This window comes from Lissotriton helveticus, chromosome 10 (genome assembly GCF_964261635.1).
Source record: "Lissotriton helveticus chromosome 10, aLisHel1.1, whole genome shotgun sequence".
Taxonomy (NCBI): Eukaryota; Metazoa; Chordata; class Amphibia; order Caudata; family Salamandridae; genus Lissotriton; species Lissotriton helveticus.
This window is the reverse complement of record NC_136071.1, coordinates 634,920,995-634,934,777: the sequence shown is the minus strand read 5'-3', so window position 1 is coordinate 634,934,777 and position 13,783 is coordinate 634,920,995. Positions and strand designations below refer to the sequence as shown.

Sequence of the window (13,783 nt, the reverse complement as noted above, 5' to 3'; positions counted from 1 at the left end):
TTTGATTTCACCCGTGAGTGCGGCACCTTTCTTGGCTGACGAGGAAGTTTGATTGGGATATATATATATATATATATATATATATATATATATATATATATCTCCTCGAACTCCGTGAATTTACTGCAGCAGCCTGCTTGTATCGCCTGCTCCAATCAACACGGACCTGGACTCTGGTTCAAATTTATTTATTTATGCGTACTTGTCGCCATAACGTTTCGGCTCGAAAAGAGCCTTGTTCACATGACAACGTGAATACAGGAACACACCTTTTTAATGTGACCATTACCCTCCACGTGATACTGATTGTCAGAATGGACATAGAAAACAGATTCAATCTGCCACCTTAATACATATACAGGTACATTCGATATTGTCAGATGTTATGTGCAAATATGCAGTAATTGATACATTGTATCTTAATCATCAGATATGCTTATTCATGTCTTAAATACTAGATATTAAAAAATGGATATTAAAAGTATTGCAACTTATATTTTGTTTGTTAATACAAAAATAAGATCACGTTGTGCAAAATTGCGCCATATATAAATATATCGATAATGTTTATAAACTTGCAATTGCTGGAATAACTGTGTAAACCTGACGCCAGAGCATTCAGGTAACCCCAGTATATTCAAAATCAGGCTTGTGCAAACTAGTCGCCAATGTGCAAAATATCGCAAATATAACCATTGACTGAGCACCGCCACTCATCATGATCAAGTAAAGTGCATAGATCATTAGAAACAGTATACAAAATAATGGAATCATTGTGTTTTCTGTTTTGAAAATTCTTGGACCTTGTCAAAATTACGGGATACATCCCCATATGCCTGGTCCAATCATGTACCGTCGTGGACTGTAAATACTTACAGCTGTGCAAAATAGTGCAAAAAAAGTGCTATGTGTGTGTAAAGAAAAAACTACTGAATATAATAAACTTTTAATGAGAAAGCAGTAATCATCATATTCATGACTAGCTGTATGAGTGGACTGAGCCCAATCGCACTCAAGATGTCCTTATGATAACCTACTATCAACATGATTGTGATCGTCTTAATAGGAATAGGATTGAACGAACTATCATATAGGAAAGGAGGAATAAAGTGCATCAGTACAAAAATTCATACCAGGTATTAGATATATGAGTATCTACCCTCCTCACCATAACTGGTTTAAAACCTAAGTGACAGTGGGGTATGATGAACAAAGATGTTTTAAAACACTTTAAGATAATAAATAGTATATAAATGATTAAAAAATGATTAAAAAATCACTAGAAAACCATTCACTAATATATACAGGTAATTAAAGTGTCTATTAAACCCCGAATGTTGAGACATGTTTGTTACTACCCAAGGCTAGTGTGCAAATCTTCTGTAATATTTAATTCACCCGGTTGTTAAGAGTCTAGACGAGGATATATTTTGTTTCCAGTTTTCGACGCATAGCTTCTCTGTCCCCTCCACGTCTGCTCGCTATCACAGCATCGATTACATAGAATTTCAGCCCTTTGTTGTTACTTTGGTGTACTTCTTTAAAATGGCGGGCTACTGGGTAGGTATTATCTTGGTTTGTGATAGCCCTAAGGTGCTGCAGGATGCGCTAATGCGCCGCCAACTTTGTACTCCCTACATACCTAAGGGAACATGGACATTGGAGCACATAAATGGCATACCCAGTTTTGCATGTTAGAACCTTGTCTATTTTGTGTTCCTTATCACTAAACCCATCTTTGTAAGTCTTGGTGTTTACACCATGTGTACACGATTTGCAGATTTTGCACTTAAAAAAAACGCTATTGGTTTGTAACCAAGATGCTTTTTCCGTCACTTCGGGGTTGGTATTGATGAGGCGATCCCTCATAGAGGATGCTCGGCTGTATGTAAGGGTTGCCTTACGGGGTAGGGTAGGACCAATGATGGGATCACATTTTAGTGTCGACCAATTACGGTTGATAATGCGATATAGCTCTCGATGTGGTTTATTAAAACCCGTAATGATCCTAAAATCATTTTGTGGTTTGTTGGTACTATTCAGACATGCAGAGCTACCACTTGGAATTGTGTGATCATACTTGGTCAACAGATCCCGTCTTTCCATGAGTTTGGATTTGGTAATGGCCCTATCCACCAATTCTTCTGAATATCCCCTTTCCAGGAATCTGATCTTACTGGTGGTCTGTGCGTCCCCTAATTCAGTCTCACTGCTACATACCCTGCGTAATCGCAACATCTCGCTGTATGGTATACTTGCTATCAGATGGTTTGGGTGAGCACTAGCCGCATGCAAAATTGCATTGCCGGCTGTCTCCTTTCTGAAGAGCCTTGTCTCAATCTTGTTATTCTCAATATAGACTTCAGTATCCAAAAAGGTTACACTGGTCTGGCTCATTGTAACCGTGAATTTTAGATTGAGCTTATTGATATTAATCGCTTTTACAAATTCCTCGGCCTCCTCTTTCCCACCCTTCCATACAACAAACAAATCATCTATGAAACGATACCATGCAATGATGTTCGAGTTGAATACCTCACTGTAGTCTGCTTTGAGGACCAGTTTCTCCCAAGCTCCCATTTGCAAACATGCGTAGCTTGGGGAGAAACTGGCCCCCATCGCGACTCCTTGTAGCTGACGATAAATGAGACTATTATACATGAACACGTTGTTGTTCATATATATATATTGACAAAGGCCTCCTGAAGGCTGAAACGCGTCTCTTTCTGTGCTCGTGATTGTGGGCGTCCTGCATTATGAAATAAATGCCGAATCCAAAGCTACTTCGTGTCCGTGCCTGCTTTCCATGGAGTTTCTGTGGCAGTTGGATGTGTTTGCTCATATATATATATATATATATATATATATATATATATATATATATATATATATATATATATATATATATATATATATATATATCTTACCTGTTTAATTTGATCTGTGGGCTTGCCTGATCGTCTCATCGGATTTCCCTTGTTGCAATATATATATATTCACTGAAAAAACCATAGGTTTCAGGGGCGTTATAGTTAGTTGGACATTTCACTCGTACAAAACCAGTGAAATTCCCCGTTATAGTTAGTTCAGCTAACTATAACTTGCGCGCTTGCAATGCACTGCTGATAACGTCACATATTACATCACTCATGACATGCTCAGTGACATCACTCATGACATCACTGAAGGGGGGCCCTTCTTTTCCTAATTTATTGGCCCTGGGGACCCCATCCCCCGGGCCTGTCCCCTATTTATTTAATTTTTAAATGAAAATTTGGAAGGGGGGCGCGTGGCTCCCCTCCCGAGGCCATAATCGGCCCCGGGGTCCCCATCCCCCGGGCCGGCCTTTCCTTTTTAAATATATATTTTTTTTATAATGGTGGAGGGGGGCCACGTGGCCCCCCTCCCGGACCACTTATGGCCCCGGGGATCCCATCCCCCTGGGCCGGCCCTATACGTTTGGGACCGTGGGGTGGTCCCCATTCCCCCCTACGGTCCCGCCGGCTCCCCGCCTCTTGCGGGAACCGGCATTGCTTTTCCACATGGGGAGCTGCTAAGATGCAGTTCCCCGTGTGGAAAAGCAATTTGCTTTGGTATTTAGAAGAGAGAGCAGGTTTCCTGCTCTCTCTTCCAAATACCAAAGCAGAGTTTGCTATGGCAGGGTGGGAGCTGCAAGGCTCCCGCCCTGCTATTGCAAACTGCAGTGTCCAAGAGGTGGGCACCCCGGGACATTCCAGGAGCCGGTCCTGGGGGGGTGGCGGTCCTCAGGGCCATGACAGGGCTCCAGGAGGGGGCAGCGCGACCTCCCTCTCACCATTTACAAAGCCCCGGGGGTGGTGGCCCCCGGGGCTTGGGGGTCATGGACCCCCCCAATTTTAATATTTAGAGCCCCGGGGAGGTGGCGGTCCCCGGGGCATGTGTGGGGGTTGAATCCCCCACCACACAGGTTTTTTAAATCTTTTTAAAAAAAACAAGCTCCTGGGTCTGGCTGTCCACAGGGCTTGGCGGGGGTCTTTTGAGCCCCCCACCCATTTCATTTTGCAGATATGCCCCAGGGGGGGGGGGGTGGCAGGATCTGGGGCTGGGGGGCCCCAAAAAGATTGCCACCGGGTTTGGCCCACCCGGGGGCTAAATATTATTAATGAAGCGCGAGAGCCCTTGCTTCGGTTCTTTTTTTTCGTGGCCGGATCCGCAAATGTTGTCGACTTTTTAAGTTCTTGTGGGACCCCCAAAGCAGACTTAGGGGGTCAGGGTGTTTTTACCCTGCCCCCTTTTCGTGTTTTGCGCATTTGTTTTACTGATTTCTTGTGCCTCGGTTCTACCGAGGAACAAGATGGCTGCCAACACTTCCTGGTTTGGAGTGTTGACAGCCAATTAGCATAAAGCTCGTGATCGGGAGGGTGCGTGGATCCTGCGCGGCCATAGATATCGAAACTTTTTAAATATTTAATGTTTCTCAGCAACTACTGAACGGATTTACACCATTTAACAAAAAGGGATCTTTCTGAACCAAGGGCTATCTTTTTGCCAAATTTGATGTAATTCCGTTCAGCAGTTCGTGTTGTAGCCACGTCTAAAGTTTCCTATGGGAAATTGCATGTAGAAAACACTTTTTGGGACCCCCCTTTTTTCTCGGCCCTCCCTTGACGAATCACCCCGAAACTTTCAAGATAGGAGCAGACCGGAATGCCCCACAAGTTTTCAACGATAGGAGCGGTCCGGAGCACCCCACTAGTTTTGAACATTTCGCGAAGATTCTTCGACCGGCGCCAAAGTTATTAGGAATAGAATGTTGCGATTTTCTTATGGATCAGAGGTTTTAACTATAACTACCTACTGGCGACCGCCAGTAGGTGAGATATATATATATCTATACCAAATTCTTTTAGGTGCTTAGGGCCTCTAAAGGTCTTAATCTGGCACTGAATTATGCAGTGAGGAGGCCTTTCTAATGTACGAAGTAGTGAAAGAAATAGGAGTTGAAAAAGGAACGCTGGTACAGCTATGAATTTCTACACCCAAGTATTTAAGTGTGCAGTGTTATTCTTAAGGTGAAAAAATAAAAATGTTAGATCGAAAGCAATTAATACGGGGCTGTAACAAACACTGAGGTCAAATATACGAATAGTGAAAAATAGTACATCTTGGAAAGATGGATGGCTGATAATAGTTTTCAGTACCTGTTAAATGTTTTCCAGAATTTACAGTCGCATCAGGCATGTATTTGTTGGACGAGACTTTACAATACAATGGGACATGACATGGTTGAATTAAAACCAATTGGCACCATTTGTTTTGCAGGGGTTTGAGTAACAAACCAGCCAAGCCTTGGATGCTGCATGCAAGGCCACATTCCCACAAATCATGGCCACAGGCCATGTCTCAGAGGTACCATGAAAACGACTTGTCCATTACTTGCGCATAAGGGGCCTATTGAGTGTGATCTTTGGCACTGGTATGATGATACTATAATAAAAGCCTCTGGATATCTCCTGAGTTGGCAGCGGCCTGCCCACCCCACAATGTAAATTGAAAAAGAAGCAAGCACTTGTGTAGTAAGGCCTTTGTCCTCAGAAAAAATGGTATATTGGGGACTTCCCCCAACAGAGAAAAAAAATGAACTACGGAAAGCAGCTGCAAGGTCAGTCGAAGTGGGCGCTAGATCTGTGAGAACTGGGCCACAGTCTTCTCTTAGTGTCCAGCTGGCGCCGGGAGAATAGGGCGGCGTTTGCTGGGCATGATTGATGATTCTGCCTCCCAGGGATTGTTGGAGGGAAGATTGGTTGCACACCAATGGTGTGCCCTACGGGCACTGATTATGAGAGGATAGAATACACACAGTGACACAGCATTTTTTCTAATATGACATATCAAACCGATTCTAATATCCTTTTGCAAAAAAAACTAACTGCTGTTTGGTGTGTTTAATTTCTCAGTACAGATTCTGCTTTAAACTTATCAGCAGTGAACATGAAAAAGCAAGAAACCAAGAATTTAAGAAATTTATGTGAAGGGTGAAGGTCTGACCATGCATAATAAGAATACATCACCCTCTGTCTTCCATTAAATGGATACTGCAATTCACCTTATGAAGGAACTCGATCTTTGGCCTTGTTCCGCTATATGGTCAAAGAGCTCCTCTGTGACTTGAAATATCCTTATAAAATACGGTGGGGGAATTTTAGCCTTTATATATACATTTTTATTGTAGGGCAATATCTTATTACTAGATAGCAATATTTTGTCTCTGTATATTGTTTTGGAAGAGATCTATTCCTTGCCGTTTAATTTTCATGTTACATATGCAAAGAAAGATACCTATTAGCACTGAGAGTTACTAAACCCTTTATTCTACTTGATTCTTGTAGAAGCATTTGTTTCTTACTGCAAGGATATATGTTGTGCGAGGCTATGAGCATGGCTTTGTGGGAGTTATGGTTGTGCAGCTCACCATACTTGCTAGGTATCGGAGGCATTTTTGCTGTTTTGTGGATTGCAGTGTTCCATCAACTGACGATTTGTAGGTGAAATCAGTAATTATGATAAGCAATATACAATTAAATTTACAAAATAGATGTAGTTATTTTCTTAAGTAATGATGTCGCATGTTTGTCCTTGGCGTTATATTTGTACAGCACAGTTTAGGATGAAGATATTTTATGATAGACTATAGAACATTTTATTTCTGATATGTGATTAACATATTAAATCTTTTGTTGCCTTCTGCTCGCCAGAAATGTGCTTACATACCTGCGCTACCGGTGCAAATAAATAGCAAACCACTTCTGTGAGCAAGATAGGTTATCTCTCATTGTCTGTATCATGTCACTTTGAGCCCCTCGGTGAAAAATATTTGTTACCCTTCTAAATTGTAAAATAGAATACATGGAAGCCTGTAGTACCTGTATAAAAACATTTCTCTACTTTTCTTTTTGCAGTCTACTTGTAACATATACATGTTCATACACATGTCACCATTATTAATACAACTTATTATAGTTGTGATGTCACCTTGCCTCCTGCCAGAGCCGGAAGAAAGTGTGAAAGGCAGCTCATGGAGTAGATAACTGCTAATTATGTAGTGAACGGAGAACTATTTTTTTAGCTGTTCTGAACTGATGATAGTATGTTTATTTGTTGCAAAGTATAGTTCATTACAGACAGGCAAGCCTCTTTCTGCTTATTGGCACACATTATGAACTGATTTTGAAAGTGACTTATGGCTTTGCAACAAATGACTATAGCCTTTGGAAGGATTTAAGACGAGGTCCAAGGATCCTAGAACTGGATGTTATTGCCTTTATTTTTTGTGATTTTATTGTGAGGTGCTGCTGCTCGAGGCACTGGACCACTCCAGCCTCATATTCATAAACGTGTTTTTGAGTGTTGAGCATTAGCTCCTCTTTGCATTATATAGTTGTTATCAACGATGGTAGAACTTTATTTAAATCAATATTATCCATAGAGAAAGATTGTCCAATGTTTGTCGTGAATAACGTCTTTATTATTGATGTAACATATGGTGCTCTAACAATATAGCAACCAAACAGCCGACATGTGTTTCGCCGGCCGGTCAGTACGACCTGGGCTTTCTCAAGGCTTTTTGAATAGGATTTTTGGTCTGTACAACTCCTATAAATCACAGCGTGTAATTCTTCAAATCAAATAAAATAAATATATGTTGTTTTTTCGTCAAAACCTAAGTCCGAGGTCAATCCTTCTCGCGCTAATTCTTGAGTGTGCTCCAAATGTGACTATAGCCTAGTAGCCCACTGCTGAGGGCTATACCGGTTGCTAAAGGCTAGTGGTGGACGGAATTTGCATAGTCGCACTACGCAAAGCTCCGCGAAACGGTAAAAAATCTCCCCGAGCACGCGAAACTTCCGCAGACACATGGAATTGCTTGTTCTGCCTGTTCGTGATGCTTTTTTCCTGTTCGCAAACGCTGTTTGAGTCCTTGGGGAGAAATATCTCACGAACACACATTTTTAAAGCGCAAACAAGCAAAAAATTCTGCAAAGCTGCAGTTCGCAGGATTTTTGGTAATTCCACGTTCAACGTGGAACGCGAAAGTACCTAAATACCGCAATTTCCGCGAGTGGAACGGAATTTACCGCCCAGGCCTACTAAAGGCCTTGAACCCGAGTAATTGGACAGAGCCGCAGGCGAGGGCCTATAACGACTTTAACAACCTGTATAGCCAGAGGCAGAAGGGCTATAAGGCTATTCGAACATTCCACCCACTAAGGATAGAATATTCTAAATTAAAAAGGGAGAAACATTAAGACAGATATGGGAATGTTGGAGCTCCGGGTTTATACCAGGCATTATAAGCCCAGAGCTACTCCATTTTCACCAGTTAAGGACATATTTATATACGGGGAGAGTGATTTGCAGTGGTGTAGCTATCCCTTGGCGATCCCTGCGTTTGCCGCTCCGCAAGCGCCACAGTGAAGAGGGGGGGGGGAGTGGTGCTGGCGAGAGTTTTCTCCGTATGCCGGATTGAGGAGTGGGGGTGGTGATTTGCCCATAATCACAACCTAATTCCCCAGCTTCAAAGTCTGAAGCTCTGGTCATTAGGCCACATCCTCTCTCCACTTTCATAGATAGTAGTTGATTTTGTTGTAAGTGGCACTAACAGGAGAAATGGGCTGGTGCTAGCTACCTCCTGACAAGAGTCCTGGCACTTATTGTTTTCAAAATTAACCACTGTAATCGTATTATAATGATGTGTTTAACTTCTCACCATGTTTATGCTATATATTTGCAACTATAATTGTTCATGTGAAGGAGTAAAATCGAATATTTTTTTGACTCCACTGCCCACCACCGGGTGAGCAGTTAGATACTAACTATGGGGGCTTGAAAAGGAACACTATGCAGACCAGGTCTTAGTTTCTAGTAGACCTGCACATGTGGCAACATCCAAGGTCATACAAGGCATCAGTGGATTTCTTGAGATACTCTCTGGATGCAGCCGCGTATGGCATGGCAGACAAGTACACTTCACTAGGCCAATAGACTAAGGAACCATGCTGGTCACAGATGGATTTTCTTTTCTTCACCCCCTTCTGATGCATTCTCAAAAATATTATCTGTTGTATTCCCACTGTTCTTTCCCCCGTCTCCTCCTCAATACCCTCCAGCACAGCTCTACTGATTTAGACAACCCCTATTGAAGCACTTATCAACTTTATCTTGTGTTGTTCTGAGTCAGTGTTGGAATGTGGCATGCACCTTTTATGATGGTCTGGTATTAACTCCAGATTTTGCTTTACACAAAAATATCAGGTTTATAAAAAGAACCAATGGGACTGGAACTCCGGCATAGTTGCAAACCAAACTGCTGCAGAGTTATGACTAGTATTCAAAGATCAGGTAATAGGAGCTCATATTAATCCTTTTATGTGCCCATGCAGAAATCAGCACTACGGCATGACCCTTGTTTTCAAAGAAAGGTATTTTCTTTAAAAATGGGCGCTGTGCCCCTGGACATACATGTGTGCAAAACAGGGAATAGTATGTTTTCAACAAAATTGTTACTTGCTTAAACAGGAGCACATTGCACTTACATATCATCTCTGTCATGTGGCCCGGTGCCACCAGCCTGCTGGAACCAGCCTCATTCACTGTCTTGCATTGATCATTTTCCCCCAGAACGAATATGCTAGTGGGATCCTTGGTGTGAACTGACAAACAGTATCAATGCCAAGCTATCACAGTTTACCACCCAGTCAAGTCCCAACATTAAAGTAAGAATGATGGAGGGGCTTCCTTCAAGGAAGGAAAGCTAGCAGTAGGAGACCGACCAGAATACAAGGTAGGCACATAGTTCAGTGAGGAGAAGTCACAACACTTTGTCCACTGGACTCCGCAAGCATGCAGAGCCAGGTGGTCCAATGAGAAAGGGAACATGGCTGGCTCTGAGCTCTGGCCACTGTGCCCTTCATGCTGGGTCCTAGATATAGACCATAGTTCAGAGAAGCGGCATGGGCCCTGTCATGCTAGAGTCACCGACTAATGGATACTACTAGCATTGTGATCTTGATACAAGAACTAGAGAGAGGGAGCTGCCCTGCTTGAGGTAGGAGAACCAGGATTTGGGGCTTTTAGATCTATATATAGAGAGAGATTGATTCACTGAAAAAGCACAAAGGTTAAAGTAACATTACAGTTAAGTAGGGTAGTAAGATTTTAGCTTACCTTTAAAAAAACCTAGAAATTCACTAGAAAAAAGAAAGTTTAAAGTGTTTTTTCTGTGAATCTCTAGAGGTTTTTTTTAAATGTAAACTAAAATCTTATTATCTTACCTAACTATAACGTCACCTTAACCTTTGTGTTTTTCCACTGAGTTTGTAGGTTTTTTTAGTGTAAAGTAAGATCTTCTTATGATACCTAATTATAACATCATTTTAACATTTGTTTCTTTCGTTGAATTTCTGATTTTTTTTTATTGTCTTCATCTAACTCACCCTCTGAGCACAGCTTTTGGCCATGTGCGGAAGAGAATAGGACACAGGGCCTGCATAGGGCCTGGCCCTGCACCTAACCATTTGTGGGTGGCCAACCTTTGGCTAGGACTTGCAGCAATCTTCTTCAGGTGTCCAACTTCACTGTGCATGGCCAAAAACTGTGCACAGCTGGGGCTGGTTGTAGTGCCTGACCTACAATGAGGCCCAAAGCCAACCCTCCACGGGCAGCTAACCCATTACATCAAGGGTTGGCTGAAGGCCTGATCAAACGGCCCAACCCTTCAAGTGTGACTAACCTCCACTACTCACAGCCTTCAGCCTTATTTGGTTGGGTTGGCTGCAGGGCCTGACCTATGGGGAGGGAAGCCACCCAACCGTCCATGTTTGGTGAATCCCAGCTACGCACAACCTTTGACTGTAGGCAGCGGCAATCAGCACGGAGCATGGGCTTCAGTCAGGACTGGGTTTGAAATGTTCATGAGCAGCCAAACCCCCACTGCAAACTGCCCTCTGACCTGCACATTGGGTGTTAGCCACAGGGTGGTGCCTACATGCCTTCCACCCAACCCTGTTCAGGCTGCCAGCCCCACTGCAAGCGCCGGAATGAGCCAGGCCCTACACCCCTTCCTCTGTAGACTGTCAGCACCTACTGCATAGTGGCTTAGGCCCCTTTTCACAACAATGTAATTTGAGATGTCATCTTGGATGAGAAAAACATTGTCAGAATTAATAGAGGGGCTGATTATGATGTCGGGCGGTCGTTGCGGTCTCGGAACTGACCGACCGACTAACCTCCGGTCGGCGGTCCCGACTTCACTATTACAATGCGACCGCACATGGTGGATTGCATGCTCCCATTTCTCTATGGGAGTTTGTGCACAAGTTCCCAAAGAGAAATGGTAGTTTCTGTTAATCTCTGTCCTGCGTGGCAGGCACCTCACGGTGCCTGCTACATGTTGCAGGGATTAACAGGTGGGCACCATAGGTGCCCCCTCGGCTCCCAACCGGAGGCTGCAGGGAGAAGGGGGCCCTGCTATGGGCCCCCAAAGTCACTTTCCGGGAGGCTTTCCATGTCGGAAAGCCCGACATAGCCAGCCTGTGGGAAAGTGACATCATAATCTCGATGTCATCAAGGGATTACGTGCAGGCTCCTTGACCCTGTCGAAATCCAGCCAGAATGACTATCGGGTTTCACTTTGGACTACCGGCATTGTAATGCAGTGGTTGAAAGTGAAACCAAAGATGTGAGTCATGGTCGAAGGCTTTCCGACTCACATCGTAATCAAGTCCAGAATGTTTAAATGTGAGTAAATATGGTACACAATTTTCCACAAGGCGGTTTTGCCTTACCTAAACGTATTTCTGATGCACGATGTTTATTTCATCCCAGGCAGTGGATGCGCAGCAACTAGAACTGAAAAAGGTAGCTGTAGCTTGTTTCAAAAGAGAATTCAAACTCAAATTCTCAAATTTAAAGTTTTAAATATTAAACCATGATAATAAGAGCTCTACTTTTGTCATATGTGGTGATCATGCTTATCTGAGAGAAACAGTTAGTTATAGATTTCTTCCCTTAGAATATCCCCCAGGCAACATACTTAATTCCGGTAACAAATTTTGTCAGCAGAACCCCTGCGCGTTGGTAGGTGGCATCGGTCGACTCCGCGTCTGTCCTTGGCGTCAGGGTCTCCGGTATGACGTTCCGGAAGTTACTTAGATGCCGCCCTGGCCGCTCTGACAACAGTGCTTTCTTTTTCCGCGCCAGCAAGCGCAGATCTTGGAGAGAGCGGTACCCCTAGTCATTTTTTGACTGACTTTTTGTGACTTTTTGTCAACAACTTTTCAAGTCTCACATCGACTCCTGGTGCCCGAGGGATACCCAGTTTCAAGGCCTGCGGTTCCTGTTCTCGACTGATGTCGGTGACGGATCCCCACCACGTGTGCCTCTACTGCCTGGACCGCGACCAAAACCCCAAGTCGTTCTCCGACTGCCGGACCATGGCCCAAAGTCTTTGTGGGAGCGGTCACGAAAGCTCCTCGAGGCCCGCCAGTCGGCTCTGCGTGGTTCGATGTCCCTGTCGCGTAGTAGGTCACGGGACAGATCGCGGAGCCTTCATCACTCCTCGTCGAAGTCTTCGCACTCGTGGTCAGGTAAGTCGAAGCATAAGAAGAAGTCGAAGAAGCATTGTTGCTCTTCAACTTCCCCATGTCCGTCGGCCGACGAGATAGAGGGTGCGGGTGGTGCCACTCCAGTGACTCCACTTGCCGAGCCTTCAGGGGCGACTCCGGCCTTCCCTCCCTTTCCGGGACCGGGAGCGACCTCATGCCCAGCTTCGTCAGTTTTACGAAGCGATGCATGCCATCTTTGCGCAGCCCGACTGCCGGTGGGCCTTCGGCCCCGTGCACTCGGCTTGGGGCCCTAGGCCTTCGACACCAGCAGCTCATGCCTCAGGTCCGCAGGGCCCCCTTGGATCCAGGCCTGGATCCGATCGGCGCCGGCGACCTCGTAACACCTCCACCGGTGACAATTCCACCAGCACCACCTCCACAGCCGGACCTCCAGCCGGTGTCGACCCCAGCGCCCACCGCGATGTGGATACGGAACCGATGGATACTTTTGTGCCTGCGTTCCAACCTGGTCATTTTCAGCCTGTTTGGCAGCCAGAGGAGGTGTGAGGAAGACTAGGAGGGGTCTGAGGACTATCTCACTGCTCAGCTAGAATACGATCCAGACTGGAGGGAGGAACTGGGGGATGCCAGTGGTCTGGACACCTCACCAGACCTTGGCATGTTGTCTCGTCCTACCATGGCTGTGGAGGAGGGAGCGTCTTATGCAGTGGTGTTGCATAGGGCGGCCGAGGCCCTAAACCTCAAGTGGTACTGTGGCAGTCAGGACTAACCTCCTGACAGAGGTGCTTCAGCTGGCAGCAAGCTCTTCTGAGCCCCTGCTGCCGTTTAATAATGCCCTCACGGACATCCTTTTGGGTACCTGGTTCAGGCCCACCACAGGGTCTCCTGTGGATAGGATGGTTGCCCGACACCACCGCCCGGCCCTGGGTGACCCCACTTTCCTCTCACAACACCCCTCCCCGGAGAGCATGGTAGTCCAAGCCTCAGCATCCAAAAGCGCATTCCCTACTGCACCACCGGACAGAGAATCCAAGAAGCTGGACCAATTTGGGAAGAAGTTGTTTTCTTCCTCCAGCTTAGGGCTGCGGTCGGTGAACACTGCATGCCTCTCGGGCCATTATTCCCACTCCATGTGGGATACGGTGGCACAAGAGCTGCCTCAGTGTCCGGAGGAGGCCCGG

At 45.0% G+C, this 13,783-nt stretch overlaps 1 protein-coding gene across 2 annotated transcripts in view; it reads left to right on the top strand.

The window, feature by feature from the left end:
* SNX29 (sorting nexin 29) overlaps positions 1-13,783 on the top strand; it is a 1,714,757-nt gene that overhangs the window by 1,109,937 nt on the left and 591,037 nt on the right. The gene's annotated exons all lie outside the window — the stretch shown is intronic.